At 32.9% G+C, this 17,203-nt stretch overlaps 1 protein-coding gene across 4 annotated transcripts in view; it reads right to left on the bottom strand.

Moving 5' to 3' along the window:
* The window catches only part of LOC145668156 (uncharacterized), a 319,521-nt gene that overhangs the window by 28,667 nt on the left and 273,651 nt on the right, over positions 1–17,203 (bottom strand). For 3 of the 4 annotated variants that reach the window (XR_014127979.1, XR_014127980.1, XR_014127978.1), the window contains 2 exons: positions 9,760–9,822; positions 5,946–6,451 (listed from right to left, as the gene is read on the bottom strand). The exons of the other annotated variant lie outside the window; for it this stretch is intronic. The gene's annotated coding sequence lies outside the window, so the exon portion shown is untranslated. Of the gene's footprint in view, positions 1–5,945; positions 6,452–9,759; positions 9,823–17,203 lie in introns of those variants that run through there. 4 annotated transcript variants of the gene reach the window in all.

Genomic DNA, 17,203 nt, shown 5'->3' with positions numbered 1-17,203 from the left:
ATTAACTTTGATCATTTTTATCAACTAGTTCAAGATAAAGCTGACAAAAAACAGTTACACAATCCAGGAAGAATTGTTCGTAAGCCTGGGTTTGTCATCGTATCCAAGTCTGAAACTAAAACACATCAGAAAGTTCAAAATAAAAGACGACGATTAAATCATAACAGTATTACTGACTATAGAACATTACCATATGGTTATCAAAGTATTAAGTGCATAAAATGAATGGTATTCTGTATATATGTAAATAGTAGACTGTCTAAAGGTACTATAATGTCATAATATCATCAAATATGTCCATAAGTTTCATATCTGTTGGTACTTGTACGTATATATCATGTAAATATCTTATTTAAATATGTATATCAATATTCCAAAATAGAATATTGTAGAGTATATAAATACAATAAAGCGTTACAATTTATAATAATATGTTTTATTTCTCCAAACAAATATTCATATCATACGAAGTATCTGTATTCTATATAAGATAAAGGAACAATACCTATGCTTCATATAAGGTTATTTATCATATTTTATGCTCCTACAATAAATGACTCTAAGTTGGAAACCATAATGATGGCATAATGTCTTGTACAAGGTGAACAAGCATGTTAGAAGTAACTAAAAGTATGAATACTCTAATGAATTAGAATCTATATGTAAATGGGTTATAACACAGTAATATCCTTTGTGCTTGAAATACCCCCTAGAACATCTTTGGCATGCTCACACATTTTAGTATTTTTCGGAACATCTTTAGTATGCTCACACGAAGTGTTCGAGTAATTTATTACAAGAGGTTAAATAAATAAACAGTTTGCTTAGCAATTTAAATACGATCACACTGTATGAATGTTCTATTAAAAAGATAAGCAACTAAAATTCCAAAGGAAACGATAAAATAAAATATATGAGAGGTTAAATAAATAATGAGATTGCTTAGCAATTTAAATACGATAACACTCTATGAGTGTTCTATTAAAAAAGATAAGCAATTAAAATTCCAATCGAAACAATACAATAAAAAAATACAAGAAGATAAATAAATAAAGAGTTTGCACAGCAAACGATGCAATAAAAATTAGGAGTTTGCACCTCAATTTAAATACGATCACACTCTATGAGTGTTCTATTAAAAAGATAAGCACCTAAAATTGTTTCAAGTGTTACAAACTTTAATAATGCATTTACAAATTACATCATATTGCGTAATATCACTGATACTAAATTTAAAATATGTTAAAGCACCTGTGTACAAGATTACAAAGCTAACTGCGTTTGTGTACAATATTACAAAACCAAATGCGTTTGGGTACGAGACTACAAAACGAAATGCGTTTGGGTACGAGATTACAAACTGTGTTGTAGCTTATACAAGTAGTAGTGTTATACTCTACGATAATATTATAATTATTATTTTTAACGGTAATTAAATTATATTTCATGCATAGTATACGTATACTAAACGTGTACGGTAAATCATAATACATTTTTATGTTTATGTTTGGAACCGTTTGTGCAATACATGTATAAACATGTACACAAATTGTAAATAAACTCTTAGGATTATGTTCGGCAATGTTCGGGAAACTTCGGATAAGTTTGGAACCATTTGTGTTGTACATTAGACAATATGTACACAAATTGTAAATACATTTTTTGTTTGTTCGGCAATGTTCGGAAAAGTTCGGTTAAGTTCGTGTTAACTTGTTTAAATTTTTAATTATTACTGTTTTAAAAAATAATGTATACTAAATTAATGCACATTAAAATCCATCCGCCATATTTGTTTCTTCAAACAACGACACCTGTACCATAACATTCACATTAGTGTGTATAAGACTGTGCGTGTGTGTACATGTACCATAGCAAGTTACCGAGTGTTGTTTGTTTTTATAACCGGCAATACCGCGCGCAGTTTCCGGGCATCAATATTTTACGCGTCCCGCGTCGCAAAAACTTTTTTCGGCCGCAAATACCGCGCGGCTCGTACCGGTCGCGGTAAAAAACGCGCGGCGCGTACCGGTCGCGGTAAAAAACGCGCGGTGCGTACCGGTTGCGGTAAAAAACGCGCGGCGCGTACCGGTTGCGGTAAAAAGTGCGCAAAAATGGTATTTATTTTAGTAATATTATTCATTTTACCTATTCATATAAAAATATATCTTTTAATAAACATATTTCCAAAGTTTGAAAAAAATCGACGCCATATTGTTTATGCAAATTCATTAAATTTTTATTTTCAAGTTACATTGTTCTAATCTGTATAGTAATGTTCATTAGGTCCTAACGATTAAGAAAATATCTTTCTTTTCTTTCTACGACCAATAGTTTGGCCAAAAAAGCGAAAAAATAAAAAACTATACTTTTGGAACACACTGTATATAAATTTCAAAAAAATAAAAATTGTTCAAATGTATCATGTATGGTGTCTTTCTATATAGATTTTGACCTGATAAATCGATTTCTGTTGTCCATTTTCACCTACGATGAACCGTTTAGGATTTATGACCATTTAAAATTATTTTCAAGTTACATTGTTCTAATCTGTATAGTCGTGTTCCTTGGGTCCTAATGATTAAGAAAATACCTTTCTTTTCTTTCTACGACCAATAGTTTGGCCAAAAAAGCGAAAAAATAAAAAACTATACTTTTGGAACACACTGTATATAAATTTCAAAAAAATAAAAATTGTTCAAATGTATCATGTAGGGTGTCTTTCTATATAGATTTTGACCTGATAAATCGATTTCTGGTGTCCATTTTCACCTACGATGAACCGTTTAGGAGCCACGCACATTTAAAATTATTTTCAAGTTACAATGTTCTAATCTGTATAGTCGTGTTCCTTGGGTCCTAACATTCAAGAAAATACCTTTCTTTTGTTTCTACAACCAATAGTTGGCCGTCAAAAGCAAAAAATGTAATGTTAGAACCCTACATGTCCACCCACCACTGTTGGCCCCCCACAAAAAATTGTTTAATTTTATCATGTAAGGTGTCTTTCTATATAAATTTCGACCTGACAAATCGATTTCTGTAGTCCATTTTATCGTACAATCAATCGTTTAGGAGCTATGCCCATTTAAAGTTATTATACGGAAAAAAATCTTAGTCTTTATGCATCAACGCCACCTATATACAAACACGTGTCAGTACCATTCATGCTTTTGTGCGGTTAGCATCACATCGTATGCGTCTCGTCTTATTTGTAGAACCGGTATTCCCTCATTCGTTTACCGATAAAATCTTTTTTTCGTTTCCCATCTTTTTTTCCCGCCATATATTAGTGCTTCGTATATGCTTCAAACATCAAACAAAACAGTTTATCCTAGGTAAGTATCATCATTTTAACATTTCTATACTTTACATGTGTTTTTTAGTACACATCATAACATTATAATCTAACTTTACATATTTAAAAAGAAAAAAATAGTCACTCAAACCCGTTTACATATTCAGTTAAAATTTCAATAAACGCATGCATATACGCCACTGATATCAACAGATAAATTATTCGTTTTCGTTTATGTATTTGTTTTCTCTTGGCTTACACAAACTTGCAGTTTCTGTGTTCAACATCACGCTTTTTCCCCTCCTTTTAAAAGACCGTAAATTCCGCTGCATTCAACTAGGAATAAAAAAAAAAAAAAAAAGCCTAAAGCAGGTTAACCCCGCGCCTTCCCCCTGTCTTCCGCTCAGCAACACACGTATGCATGCTTCGCTCTACCTCTCTCTCTCTCCCTATCTTTTTGCTCGTGTCTATATTGCTCTTACTCTTCAAGTCAAACAACAAACATATTCTCCCCCGCCCCTCTCTTCTCCTCTCACGCACACTAACGCATTTATCCAAGCTTGCTCTCTCTCTCTCTCTCTCTCACGCACACTATTGGTCTTTTCGTCAAAGTACAAGCACCAAAATCCTCCCACCCTCTCCTCTCCTCTTACGCACCAAACTCAATTATCCAACCTTGCAAACATTCTCTTTCTCTCTCTCTCTCTCTCTTTATCGCATACACTCTTTCCGTAAAACACCCTTCCCGTCTCTATTGCTGTTTCCTTCAAACTAGAAACACCCCCTCCCGCCCTCGCTTCATAGCATGCATTCAGCGTATATGCATGCTTCCCATATTATTTCTCTCTCTCTCGCTGTCTTATGGTAGGTAACCTATCCGTTCACTATTGGGCTTCTTGGTGTTTTAAATCCCCTCATAAAAACCATTCAGGAAATGCACAACATTTCTGGTTTCCGTATTTCAATCTTAAATTTGCCGTAACAACGGTTCTATCTGACATTTGTCCAATAAATAAAAGCAAACACAAGTCATTTTAATATTCCCATTGATTTTCGCTTATAGTTAAGGAGCCATACTTTCCATTTAGGGAAGGACAAGAAACGCCATACTTTTAGGAATTATTCATTCATTATCTAGGATGTTAAAAAGTAGGTAATAGACTGAGTTCTTACCCTTGTACTTAGAGTGTTCACGTAGTGCAACAGTAAGATGTATCCTCATGCACGAAAGATGACAAGTAGCTGTTCTTAACTATTACCTCTTTTTCGTTCATAATAACGCTTACAAAAACTTTTAATTCAGCTTTATTCTTAACCAATTGGATTCATGCTGTACTTTATGCAATATTCATTTTAATATTCCCATTGATTTTCGTTTATGTTATAAGTTTCACTAGTGAAAAATGTACATAGGATTTCCTTTTTTAAATATCATACATATTCAGTGAAGTCTTGTACACATAATGATTTTTTATGAAATATTTTTCAAATTAATCTATTAAAATGCAGCAATCGATGAAATATGGAAATAATCCCATGGAAATTATGAGTTATATATCAAAATTTTAAGTAAATTTTCCACTTAGAAACAAACTTGGTCTTGATTTTCAGTGTTCCTTCAATCAAGATTAAAATACGTTACCAATACATAAGTTATAAAGCTTCAATAGTGTTTTTTAAGGGAAACAAGCAAAATTATTTTAAAAAACGGGTAGCAGAAAAGAGGTGAATTTTATTTATCTTTTTTGTTCTTAATATTATTATTATTTTCATTGCATATAAAAATAACTAACTAAGTCTATGACCTATGGAACCCAGAGGTTCACACAAGCTCTTCACTGACTTTTATCCGTACCCAATTGTATACAATTTGTACTTTGTATTCCAATTTTTGCGAAATTCATCTTAATATTTCCTCCCATTTGTGCATAGGTCTTCCTAACGATCGTTTTCCTATAAGTCTACCAGTCAAGACTTTGAAAGCATTCTATTAAACCTATATGACATGCTCACCTAAGCATCCTAGACTTGATAACCCTAACAATAATGGGTAATTCTATAAACTATGTAGTTCCTCAATATGAAGCTTTTGCCAATCACCATTCTTATTCCTCTTAGCTTCCTACAATTCTGTTCTCAAATACTTCACTCAGAGTAAGAGATTATGTGTGACAACCATTTCATTGCATATAGTTTACGAAAAAATTGTCTTTTTTTTCTTTATATGAATATAAAAGGAAAAAGTAGAAGGAAAGCAATGGATAGGAAGAATAAGATAAGCATAATTTTAAAGAAACAGAGTCAAAATTATTTTCCAGGTCTGTCAAATGTATAATAATAATAATAATAATAATAATAATAATAATAATAATAATAATAATAATAATAATAATAAATATTTAGATAGCTGAGCTGGATTCCAGCTTGCACTACCTAAAATTTGTCTTTTAATCAAGTTCAAAAAAGCATCTTTAGTCAGTAACTGAAAATTATATTTTCAACAGTCTTCTTCTTCTTCTTATAAGGTTTCTATAGACTTTTTCCCTGTAATTTTAACACCAAAACAATCTTAAATCCCTGTGAAACTAATATTCTTTGCTGGGTCTTCCATAAAAAATTATACAATACCTTACTCCACTCCATTTGTTAGCTGAAGTCTTCCTACAATCCACCAGAAAACTGAAAGAGAAAACCATAAAAATGTGGTCGCTATAAAGCCTTCCAACCACCCAAACAACCAAGTAACCTTAAAACCTGATTTTTCTCAGTTCAAATTACCTAAAGTAATCATATTGGAATTAATAAAACACACAACTTATATTGTCTAATCTAATTTTCTTTTTTTTCTTTTTATTTCGTATATTTACATTTTTTTTTTCTTTTTTTTTTTACATTTTTCTTCTCTTTAATTTTAACTTTTCGACTGCTTCCACCCGTTTAACAGCCAATATTAACAATTTAGCTGTTTCCTCATCCAAGGGAAACAGTTCCCAGAGATCATCTTCTTCTTTCTTCATTTTTTTTCTTTTTTCTTGTTCTTGTTCTTCGCCCTTTCTTTTTTCGGATTTGTTGTCTTCATTTGCAACCGCCAATAACATTGCGTCTATTTCGTTAAATGAGCCAATAATCTCGAATGATGTGGATGGTCCCTCCATTCTGCAAAAAACAAAAATAAACACTTATAAATATCAAATAATACTATAAAATTTCAGATGTTATATTTAAGCAGACGTGCTATTAAAAATATATCAAAATAGGTATCATCTTATTTTTTATGTCTCTCAATAATTCATTCAATCAGTTCACTGTTCTATTCTCAAAATAAATAGCTACTGTACATTGAATACTCAGTTATCACTCTTATACTTATTCGTTTAGCGCCTATAATTTGATCTGTCAGAGTTATTTCATTATTTAAATATCAGTTCTTAAAAGTTGGATCTTCAATACAAATAATGACTCTAATTATTTTTTATTTATTTATTTTACATCAGTAAAAAACTCTGGGGATCTAAGTTACCTAAATTATGATTATAAGGTAATTTACCTATATTTCCAACAAAAGTAATATTTCATTCCTTCAAACATAAACATTCTATTTTTTTTCTACAATTTTATCTTACTTTTAAAAGTAACCTACATATAACTGTCTACAATACCTTAAAAATTACCAGTTTGAAACATATTCTAACAAAATTACTTTGTAACCCTCCCAACAAAAAATTTCAATGTCTGTCTGTTTTTTGCCTACATATTCAAAATATCAAATAACATACGTCCTTATTGCCATTGTATGAACATATTCGTATCATTTATATGAAATTCCATAAAAATTAAGCAAAAGTTTTTCCTAGGAAACATTTCTATTTACAATACTACCAAGATAATATTCAGTTATCATTACGTTTTTATTTTACTTTTTCCATACAAATCCTAAATTAATTTCCTCTAGTACATTTGGTTCATAGTTCTATTTTCTGCTTAAGTCATCATTATAAATATTTTACCTTTAATACCATGTCACTTGCCACAGCTAACAAGTTTGTATGCACCACGGTCCTCCGCTGACCTTCTCGTTTTCGCGTATAATCTTTCTGTTTTAATATCAGTCATTAATTGTAGTCTTCTTTGCCCCCTCCCTTTCTTTCTTGTTAATATACCCTCTAGAACATTCCTTAACAAGAGATTTGGTTAACTAATCTTATACTAAACAATATTATCATCATAATTTTTTCGGAATGCTTCCGTTTCCTTCCACATCCTTAATGATCATCTTCTTTTACCCTGACTCGCATTACCGTGCAATATAAAGTGCTAAGTGCCATAAAATCAATTCAATATTTTCAATAAATTATTATAAGAAAACAAAATCCATTTTTCCTAAAAAACTATTCTCGTTCATAAGCTCCTACATTTCTAAGCGGTTAACGTACGCGCATTTGCCATAGGTAACCAGCGTTTGCTTCCCGTGGCAAACTCATGTGGTGCCCATTGCACGTAAAGTTGTAGGTCCACGTCTCATATTCCATGGCTGCACAAGGAAACGCTAAACTCAAAATCAACTTAACTCAACTGAAATCTTCTTTATACATACATTTTAAATACGGTCATTTGATTTTTCCATACTTATATTAATATAATATAATTCATAAATTTACTTTCAGTCTGAGTAAATATTTTAGCCCCGCAATGCTTTTATGTTTCCTGTATTTTTATTTTTTATTCTTTCGGACATAAGGCCAGTTACATAAAGCTATACAACAGGTATAATGCCATATATATATTCCAAAAATAATAATAATATTTAAGTCGCAAGCACACGCCGTGAAATAGTGATATTCCCAATAAAAAGTCCATATGGGTATTAATTTCAATTAAATTTAGGCATTAAAACATTTCTCTGTACGTTATTAGTTAAATCTATACTAATATTACACATGCATGGTTTTGCCCAATTCTTTAACTAACAAATATAATTCAATTATCTCTTTTCCAAAATAATTATGACACACTTGCACCTACATTACCAATTTTCATGTCATAAATGTTGGTGTGTGTTTCCAATATTAAAAAACTGTCATTGCCAAACTGGTACTTAATAACAGTCTGTTTTAAATCCATGGCATTTTTACGTAACCTTCTATCTACACGCAAAAATATATGGCAAACTACACTTTTCCAATTAAGCTAGCGGTGCATTAAACGTAAAACAATTCAGTTCAATTCAACACATTCACTCAACTAATTTCAATTGCACATTATCTTACATAACATTGCTTTTGTTTTTCCAATTCATGAATTAACTAAAAGTTTATATTTCATATCCTCTTTCTAATAATAAATTCCAATATTTATTAAAGCCAGTTTGCGGTACCGCGCGCCTCCGGTGCTTCAAATCTCTCATACAATCCCAATCCGCAACAAGTCAAATTTATGCTGCGCAAACACCGTATGCCTACATTTTGTCGGGGTTCTCCCGCTTCCTCCCATTTTTCTTCATTCCAACATTTCACTCATCATCACCGTCTCCTTTAGCCTAACAGAAATACACAGCAACGGTGTGCGCCCTAGCTACCACGTCACTGTAAAAAACCATGTAAGTACTCTCATCATGCATTTTCTCGCAATTTTTCCCTTTCATCCCACACTCTCATTCCCCCATTTCATCCATCTCTCATTATTACCCTTTACCCTAACCTGCATAAGGGTAAAACGTCAAACTTAAAAATTTTATTTTCTATATCAATAATAAACTTTTATTTTTGCACCATCTTGTGCTTTTTTCTCCATATGTTCCAACGGTACCTCAATGTTATAATGTACACCTCTGGTGCGTGCAATCCCTCCTTCAATTCCCCCGCAAATTAACTTTGTGTTAAACATCATTCTCTTATTGGGTTTTCACGTTTTTCTCTCACTATCTTATTCCAACAATTATTGAGTTATTATTTATTTGCCTTAATCACGCGTCAGTCTTAGCATAACTGGTATAACCGTGGGACGTTAAACTTAAAAATTTCATTTTCTATCTTTTCATCGTTTCCTCTATATATGTTTCAAAGGTATCTCTCATGCGTAAGGTCTTTTATTTAATCCCTAGACATGTAACTTTTTAGTGGACAACATCGTGTTCGTGAGTTTACTCGGGGTACTTCCTTTTGCTCCTACTTTCTCATTCCACCAATTCTTCCAGCATCATTCACTTGCCTTAATCACACATCAGTTTTAACCTAAAGGACATAATCGTGGCACGATAAACTCAAATATTGCATTTTCTATGTTATTTATAAGCTTTTATCTTTCCAGCGTTTCCTGCTTTCCTCTCAATAAAACTAGGCTACACATACTATACTCAAAATGTTCGCAACTAAAACTAATCTTTTCCAAAAAGTCAATTAAACATAATAAGCTCCACAGTTTTCCTCTCTTAAGTTTAAAAATAAATAAAATAATTTATTTCTTACCTCAAATCTCCAAATTTCTTTCAAAACGCTGATAAAAAAAAAAAAATCGATCCAGGAAAAAATCTAAAACAAAAATAAGAAAAAATAATTAGTATAAATTCAACACATCCTTCACAAGCACACAATATCATTCTCTCTCTCTCTCTCTCTCTCTCTCTCTATATATATATATATATATATATATATATATATATATATATATATATATATATATAAACTTTAATAAAAATTACTTGGGTGGTTTAGAATTAAGTTCTATGCTATTATATAAATTTAAAAATTAATTCCACCATCAGCTTTTCAATATTTCTCATTTTATTTTTCTTAAAAGTCAATAAATAAAAATAATATTATATTCTCACTTCAATTATCTATAAAAGTTAAGTTCTTTCGTTATTACTTTATAGAATAAATATAAAAAACAAAATTCAACTTACCTTCCAAATATAGATATTTCCGGTCAACTAAAAACTCCTTTCCTCAAATATTAAACACAGACGAACTAGCACAGAGTAAGTTCTAAAATACAACTAAGCGTGTTCTCCAAAACAACATATTTATATTTTTTTCACAAATAAAAGATTCAAACTAACGCCAAACATTTTACGCTTTCTTTTCTTTTCTTTTTTTTTTTTTTTAAAATCTTAGCGTCCCCTGCAAACACTTTCGTCCAATTACTGTATGTCTTAAAGCAAAATTCTTTTAAAACACTACCCCCTACAACTTCCCTTCAATACAACACAAAATTTACGCAACTATCTCTCTACAAACAATAAATTCACACATAAAAGAAACTCTTTCCCTTAAATACAGCTTGTAGCGTCTACATAATTCACAATAGCCAAAAAAATACAATACACTTTTGTAGGTTCTGCAAAACGAAAACGAAACCAAAGGTTGCCTTTTTCAGTTTTATTATCTTATTCAGCACTGGAACAGCTCTTTTCCCTCTCTCTCTCTCTGTAAGTATCGCACCATACGTTAACATAATTCTTCAATACTAAGGCGTTCAGTTTTCGTGCTTCAAGTCTCAGCTTCAGTCACACTTTACACCACATACATATTTTAATATATCTATAATTCACGTTATACATTATCCCATCTAACGTAGCAAAGGTTCAATCCCCGACCCAATCAATTCAACTTTATGGTAAACAAACACCGTGTTCGTGGGTTTTTTCGGGATTCTCCCGTTTCCTCCCACTTCCTATATACTTTTAAGAGCTTATTTTAGCTCCCATATTTAGTTCAAACACATTAGATTGTTCAGAGTTTGTAAAAAACAAACGAACCAAAAAATAATCATCGTCTCCTTCACCTTAGCCGTACACGCATCAAAGGTGCGCGTCCTAGCTACTACGTCAATATAAAAAAAGCATCTAAATACTATCATCTTGCAATTTCTCGCAATTCTCCCATTTCCTCCCACTATCTCATCGTCTCCCTTAGCCTAATCCAAATAACCATGCAACGTAATCTTAAAAATTTCAATTTCAATATTCCAACTACAAAAAATATAAGTTTGTAAGCATCAGTATTATACACAAATTATTCACTAACTTCATGCCTCATGTAGCGTCGCTGTTGAAACCAAAGCAAAACTAACATCAAGTCAAGTCAAAATCCATTCAATTCATATTGTGTTCCTTCGAATTTTCATGTATCTTCCTATCAATTTTAATCCAATTATCACAACACTAATAAAATATTTATCTTTAATGTATCAAACATCTATGTTCCAATCCTCAGCTCACAGCATATATATTTTCCCATATTTTATTCTATTTTTTTTTTCTCAACTATAATATAATATCAAATCAATCATGTCTCTTCTCATCTGCATCTTTTCAACTATATAACATAAAAATTCAACTAAATTAAAACTTCAAACAAATCCATAACCCCGAAATATCTAAATTTCTATTGCAAATATTATCTTATTTTCCACGTAAGTTTCTCACACTCCTTTTCAAAACTACAAAAATCCATTCATGATAGTATCCCTAACTTCAACAATACTTTTTTTTCTTTTTTCTCACTCTGTTAAACCACTGGTATAATAACAATCTTACTCACAACCTGTCTGTTTTCGCCCTTTCGTTTTTTCACAAAAACAAGTACAATAGCTATTCTTTAAAGTTAACAAGAATCTTTTCCAGAAAAATGGCTTTTTCTTTCTTTCTTTTTTCATTCTAACAGGGCATGCTAAATGGAACATTTTTCTGTCTAAGTCAGAAAAATCTTTTTTTTTTTCTTTTCTAAAAAAAGTTACGTTCAACTCAAAATTACAGGGGGTCCCATCCGTCAACAATAAATGTCACATACGTTTTTCTCAAATAACTTTCTATATCCTAACAACTTAAAAGATCTTTTTTTTTTCTTTCTTTTCTAAAAAGAGTTACACATGCACGTGTGTCGCAACCAACATGACAATTTCTCATCCACACACACAAAAAAAGTTTCGCTTTCTATTGTAGTAATTTTAACTATTCCCACGTTAATTTAAACTGGTCCTTTGGTCAAAAGGACACTACACTTTCCCTATGCATTTCTATGCCGCGTCTCTCAATATGGGGTAATGTAACAACTCTCACAAAGTCACACGTAACATTTTCAAGGTATTTCTTACATTCTCTCTCCTTCAGTATAATGAGCGGTACCTCTCCATAGGTTGCATGTTACAGTGCCCCCAATTAACCCATGTCCAGAGCTCAGTACACCCCCTTCACCTCCAAAAAAAAAACCTGGAACACACACATACAAGCAGGTGTCTCCTATTTCTTTCTTTTCCATGCATTAAAAATCACAGGCCCCCAATCAAGCAATGTCCAGAGCATAGTTCGCCCTCCTCCTCCAAAAAACTGGACCACCCAAAATTACAGTACACCTGTGTATATGTTTCTTTCTTTAGTACACATCAAAGAATTCTCTCCCTACCCATGCCATTCTTAGGTTACATGACTTTCTCACGTCCTGCTGTTACACTATTTTCAAACACCCATATCTCACTTTCAACTCGTACTTTCTTACTTCCTTAATTGACAGAATGATGGCATTACGTGACACTTACAAGAAGCTTTTCTTTGATGTTTCTCATGTTTCTAAAATTTATTTGACGTGTCTCTCTGCCTTCCAACATTTAAAGTATTGTGCAACATCCATATGTCACATTAAATTGACACTTTGTTACTTCCTTAATTGACACAAAGATGAAAATACGTGACAGCTTCAAAAGAAGCATCTGCTACGATTACAATGGTGTTTGTCGGCTATCTATTGTCTATAATACCTCACACGTTGGATAGATTCAGGTCCAAGTACTACTCCGGTATTAGGCCAGTGGAGACTAGTATGGATTCTGGATTAAATCTTATTTTGAACTTTAGTCCCACACTTCTTAATAATTTCATTTCTGAAACGTAAGGATGTCCACGAGACAAAGAGTTGATGCTGTCTAGTCTCAAAATTGTATCAAAGTGACTTATCCTCTCGGAAAAAAATGTGCCAATTTCTATTGACAAAGTTACGCCTTCTCTCGAATCTCGTCTCGTCTCGCACGCAATCCGACTAAAGAGGAACATTAATTGGTTCACCGGGGCGGCTTATATGGAAATTTAAAGCATGCATATACACAAGGTGATTTTTTTTTTTAGAACTCACGGATTTCATTTGAATCTAGAATTTCTAACAGAAGTCGATTTTCATGCAGTTTGTGGCAAATGATTAAGGAAGGATGGGAGATTTATGGGACCATGTTTACTGGTGTAAATTCATCCGGGGTAATATCGGCCACGCCTCAAGAAAACCCGCAAATATTCGCCAGTGTGCCTTACAATTGGTATCAAGTGCAGTGCGATGTGAAGATTTGAGTTTTCTTCGTACATGGAAACCTCGCCAAGGTCAATAAGAATAAGAAATAGGAAACTGGGCCGTTGTATTGGGAATTACGCTGTACAATTCTGTGTTACTGTCTTAGTATGATCCGGACACAGTGAGAATAGTGTACTCTGTGGAGCAACATGAGTCTATCGTTAAAAGATTTTGGTAAATGGAATCTGTTGTTGCTTCGCGAAGTTCATTTAGAAACAAATTTGCCTCACGTTCTGCCCCAGAGAGTAACATAATATACCTATGATCGCTAGTGAATAAATTGGAAGAAACAGGATCGCTTCTGAGTGAGACAGGAAAGCATCGAACCCTGTAGGCAGCTCTTTGTGGAAAATGTTATTTATCGACTCCTTGGGTCGCTCAAGAAATCTCTCCGTTGTTTGTCGCAAGAAATCGGCTGTATCTATTCAACATGGGATTTTTGCGTGTTACCACTAACACTTAATTTGTATTCTGCAATTCCGCTTCAAAAATCCGAAACCTCATCCCAATTGCAAGGTACACTGGTGAATATTTGCTGTTTTTCTTGAGGCTTGGCCGATATTATCCCGGATGAATTTAAACCAGTAAACATAGTCCCATAAATCTCCCATCCTTACTTGATCATTTGCCACAAAGCGCATGCATGAAAAGCGGACTTCAGTTAGAAATTCTAGATCCAAGTGAAATCCGTGAGTTTTAAAAGAATCACTCTGTATACATACATACATATATATATACAAAATATTGACCATTCTCTGCGAACATTTTGATATTCTACTCAGTTAAATTATTGAATATTCTTGTCCACTTCAACTTCTGAGTAGTTTTTAATAATGAGGAACATTAAAAAGCACGAATCTTGCTATGTAAAATTTTCTAAGTGCGACATAACTATGAATACTGAAAAACTTTAGTACTATTTTATTTTACTTTCGCAATACTTTGAATATTAAAAAAATGGAGGAAGTGGAACTAATATGTTACTTTTCATTATACATTTGAGTGAAACAGGATTACATATCGTTGGATTCGAGAGAGAACCATAACAGACTTGATGTACAGAATTTTCTGGTTTTAATTAGGAAAAAGAAGGTATTCACTACCACTTCTTTATTGATGCTTGATTTTGAATTTCAGCATTTTGTTAAATCGAGGACTAAACTAAGAGAAACCTTTTTTATACTTCTAGGTATCATGAAATGTAATGACGTTCAAGGCATATCCCACTTTTACGTAGTACAAACACTTTATTTATTTATTTATTTATTTAGTTAGTTAGCTTTTAAAAAAATGCTGTTTCTCTAGTCTAAAAACATGCAAAATGAAGATAAATAAGAAGAAAACCAAAGTGATAAAGTGCACAAGAGCAGGACAGAAAGAGACAAACGTATGGCTAGATGGAAGTCTAATATCCTCGGATAGAAGAAGTGAAAAAGACGTAAATTGCAGCATAGCGCAGGCTAAACAAGCATTCAATAGGAAAAGAAGACTACTAACATCAAAAAATGTGTCGCTGGACGTTCGTAACCGATGTATTAAGACACTGGTGTGCAGCGTGGCACTTTACGGATCAGAGACGTGGACATTGAGAAAAGCTGAAAGCATTTGAAATGTGGTCTTGGGGCGAAATGCTGCGCGTATCATGGACCGAAAGGAAAAGGAATGAAGACGTAATAAAGAAGCTAATGAAAGACAACAGATCATGAATAGGATAAAGAAGAAACAGCATGCTTGGCCATCTAATTCGGCACTCCAATTGGATCACCGTGCTGATAGAGGGAAAGGCAGAAGGAAAAGCAGGAAAAGGAAGACCAAGGATATAATATCTAGATGCAGTTACGAAGAAGAGGCCTTATCAAAGTATAAAACAGCTCTCCCAAGCGAGAGCAAAGTTTTAAAATTTCCATGTTGCCCATCAACCTATTGTTGAGATAAACAAGAAGAAGAGATGAACACTAACACTTTAAATACAAATTCAGCACCGAACTTGAGGGAACGGGGAGATACATAAAAAAATCGAAAATGGCTGATATCAGTGTCGATTACATATTTTTCGGGGTCGCAGAGACCAACGGTAACACTTCCGATACCATTTAAATCCAAATTCAGCCCCCATTGCCCTTTATGTCCAAAATGAAACGTATTCTTTCCATGTGAACACGGGCAATCTGCGAGTATAAATATATAAGCTCTAGGCTATAGTATGAAAGCCCAGGAGCCAATTGCACTTCTTACCCCCTTCACCCCAGTGGGCGGCCATACTCATGCAACTCTACATACTTCACGCCCACTCCCCTCTTATTGTCACTCATTGGATAATTCCTTGTTTCGATTTTAAATACAGCTCTAAATTCTCAAATCTTCAATAATAATAATAATAATAATAATAATAATAATAATAATAATAATAATAATAATAATAATAATAATAATAATAATAATAATAATAATAACTGCAAATTTTGTTTAGGTTGCAGAAAAAGTCCTGAATACCATTTTCGAGCAATATATGTATATTTTTTAACCAGATTTCTTCTTTAGAGTCTTCATCCTGGCGAAATTAAAATAACGCTAATTTTACAGTAATTATGTGATATCTTCCAATAGATAAAAGATAATCGAAATGTGGAACAAGGGCACCCTAGACAATATTATTTTACATGAGAAACCGTTATCACGACTCATTTATCTACTTTCGATTTCGAGCCATTTAGAAAATCGGCATTTATTTTCGCGTTTCTAAACAGCTGAAAACGGAAAAGCCACTAGGTGACTTGTGATAACGGTACCTCACGCAAAATAATATTGTCTAGGGCGCTCTTGTTCCGTACTTCAATTATCTTTTATCTATTTGAAGATATCACATATTTACTGTAAAATTAGCGGTATTTTAATTTCATCGGGAAGAAGACTCTTAATAGAATCACAGTTTTTACTCAATTCTTCTTTGGTTTTGTGCATTGTTTAATCTAACATCTCTCTGTTACAATACTTGTAATATTTATAACTACGAATATAGTTTGTCAGTAGCTTAAGCACTCCAGGTTGAGAGATCCTTTGGTGTAGAATGCCTGTTAATTTCTTCTGCTTGCTTAAATTTTGAGGCTCGCCTCCACATTCGCTACCGGATGAGTGTAAAGTTTCGAGTATCTCCAATAAATGGAAGCACGTATCAACTCTTACCCATGTATCTTGTAGGGTGAGACAATATTCACAATCATTGAATCAATTTTAGGAGATGAAATATACAAACTTTGTTAGAAAAGAGGGCCATCCCTGCTTTACATTTATTTTAAATCAAAGAGAAGCGGTTCGTGGATTCTATCAGTACCTTCGGGATTTTTTTTTAAAGTCCTGGACATGCTATTTTCTCTAAAGTACACATTTTGGTCACAATTTCAATATCTTACAGCAATCGAGAAACGGGGTTCTCTGAGACGAATCATAGGTTAATTTTATCTAGATCGTTTATGATTATACGCATAACTCTGTTGAGTTGAGTTGATTTTCAGTTTAACGTCCTTTTCAGCAGTGAGGCTATATGAGAGGGGACCTACTGATTAACGTGGAATCC

The sequence above is a fragment of the Thermobia domestica genome, chromosome 13, assembly GCF_964235325.1.
Source record: "Thermobia domestica chromosome 13, izTheDome1.hap1.1, whole genome shotgun sequence".
Taxonomy (NCBI): domain Eukaryota; kingdom Metazoa; phylum Arthropoda; class Insecta; order Zygentoma; family Lepismatidae; genus Thermobia; species Thermobia domestica.
The sequence above is the reverse complement of the archived record's forward strand: the minus strand, read 5'-3'. Positions and strand labels throughout refer to the sequence as shown.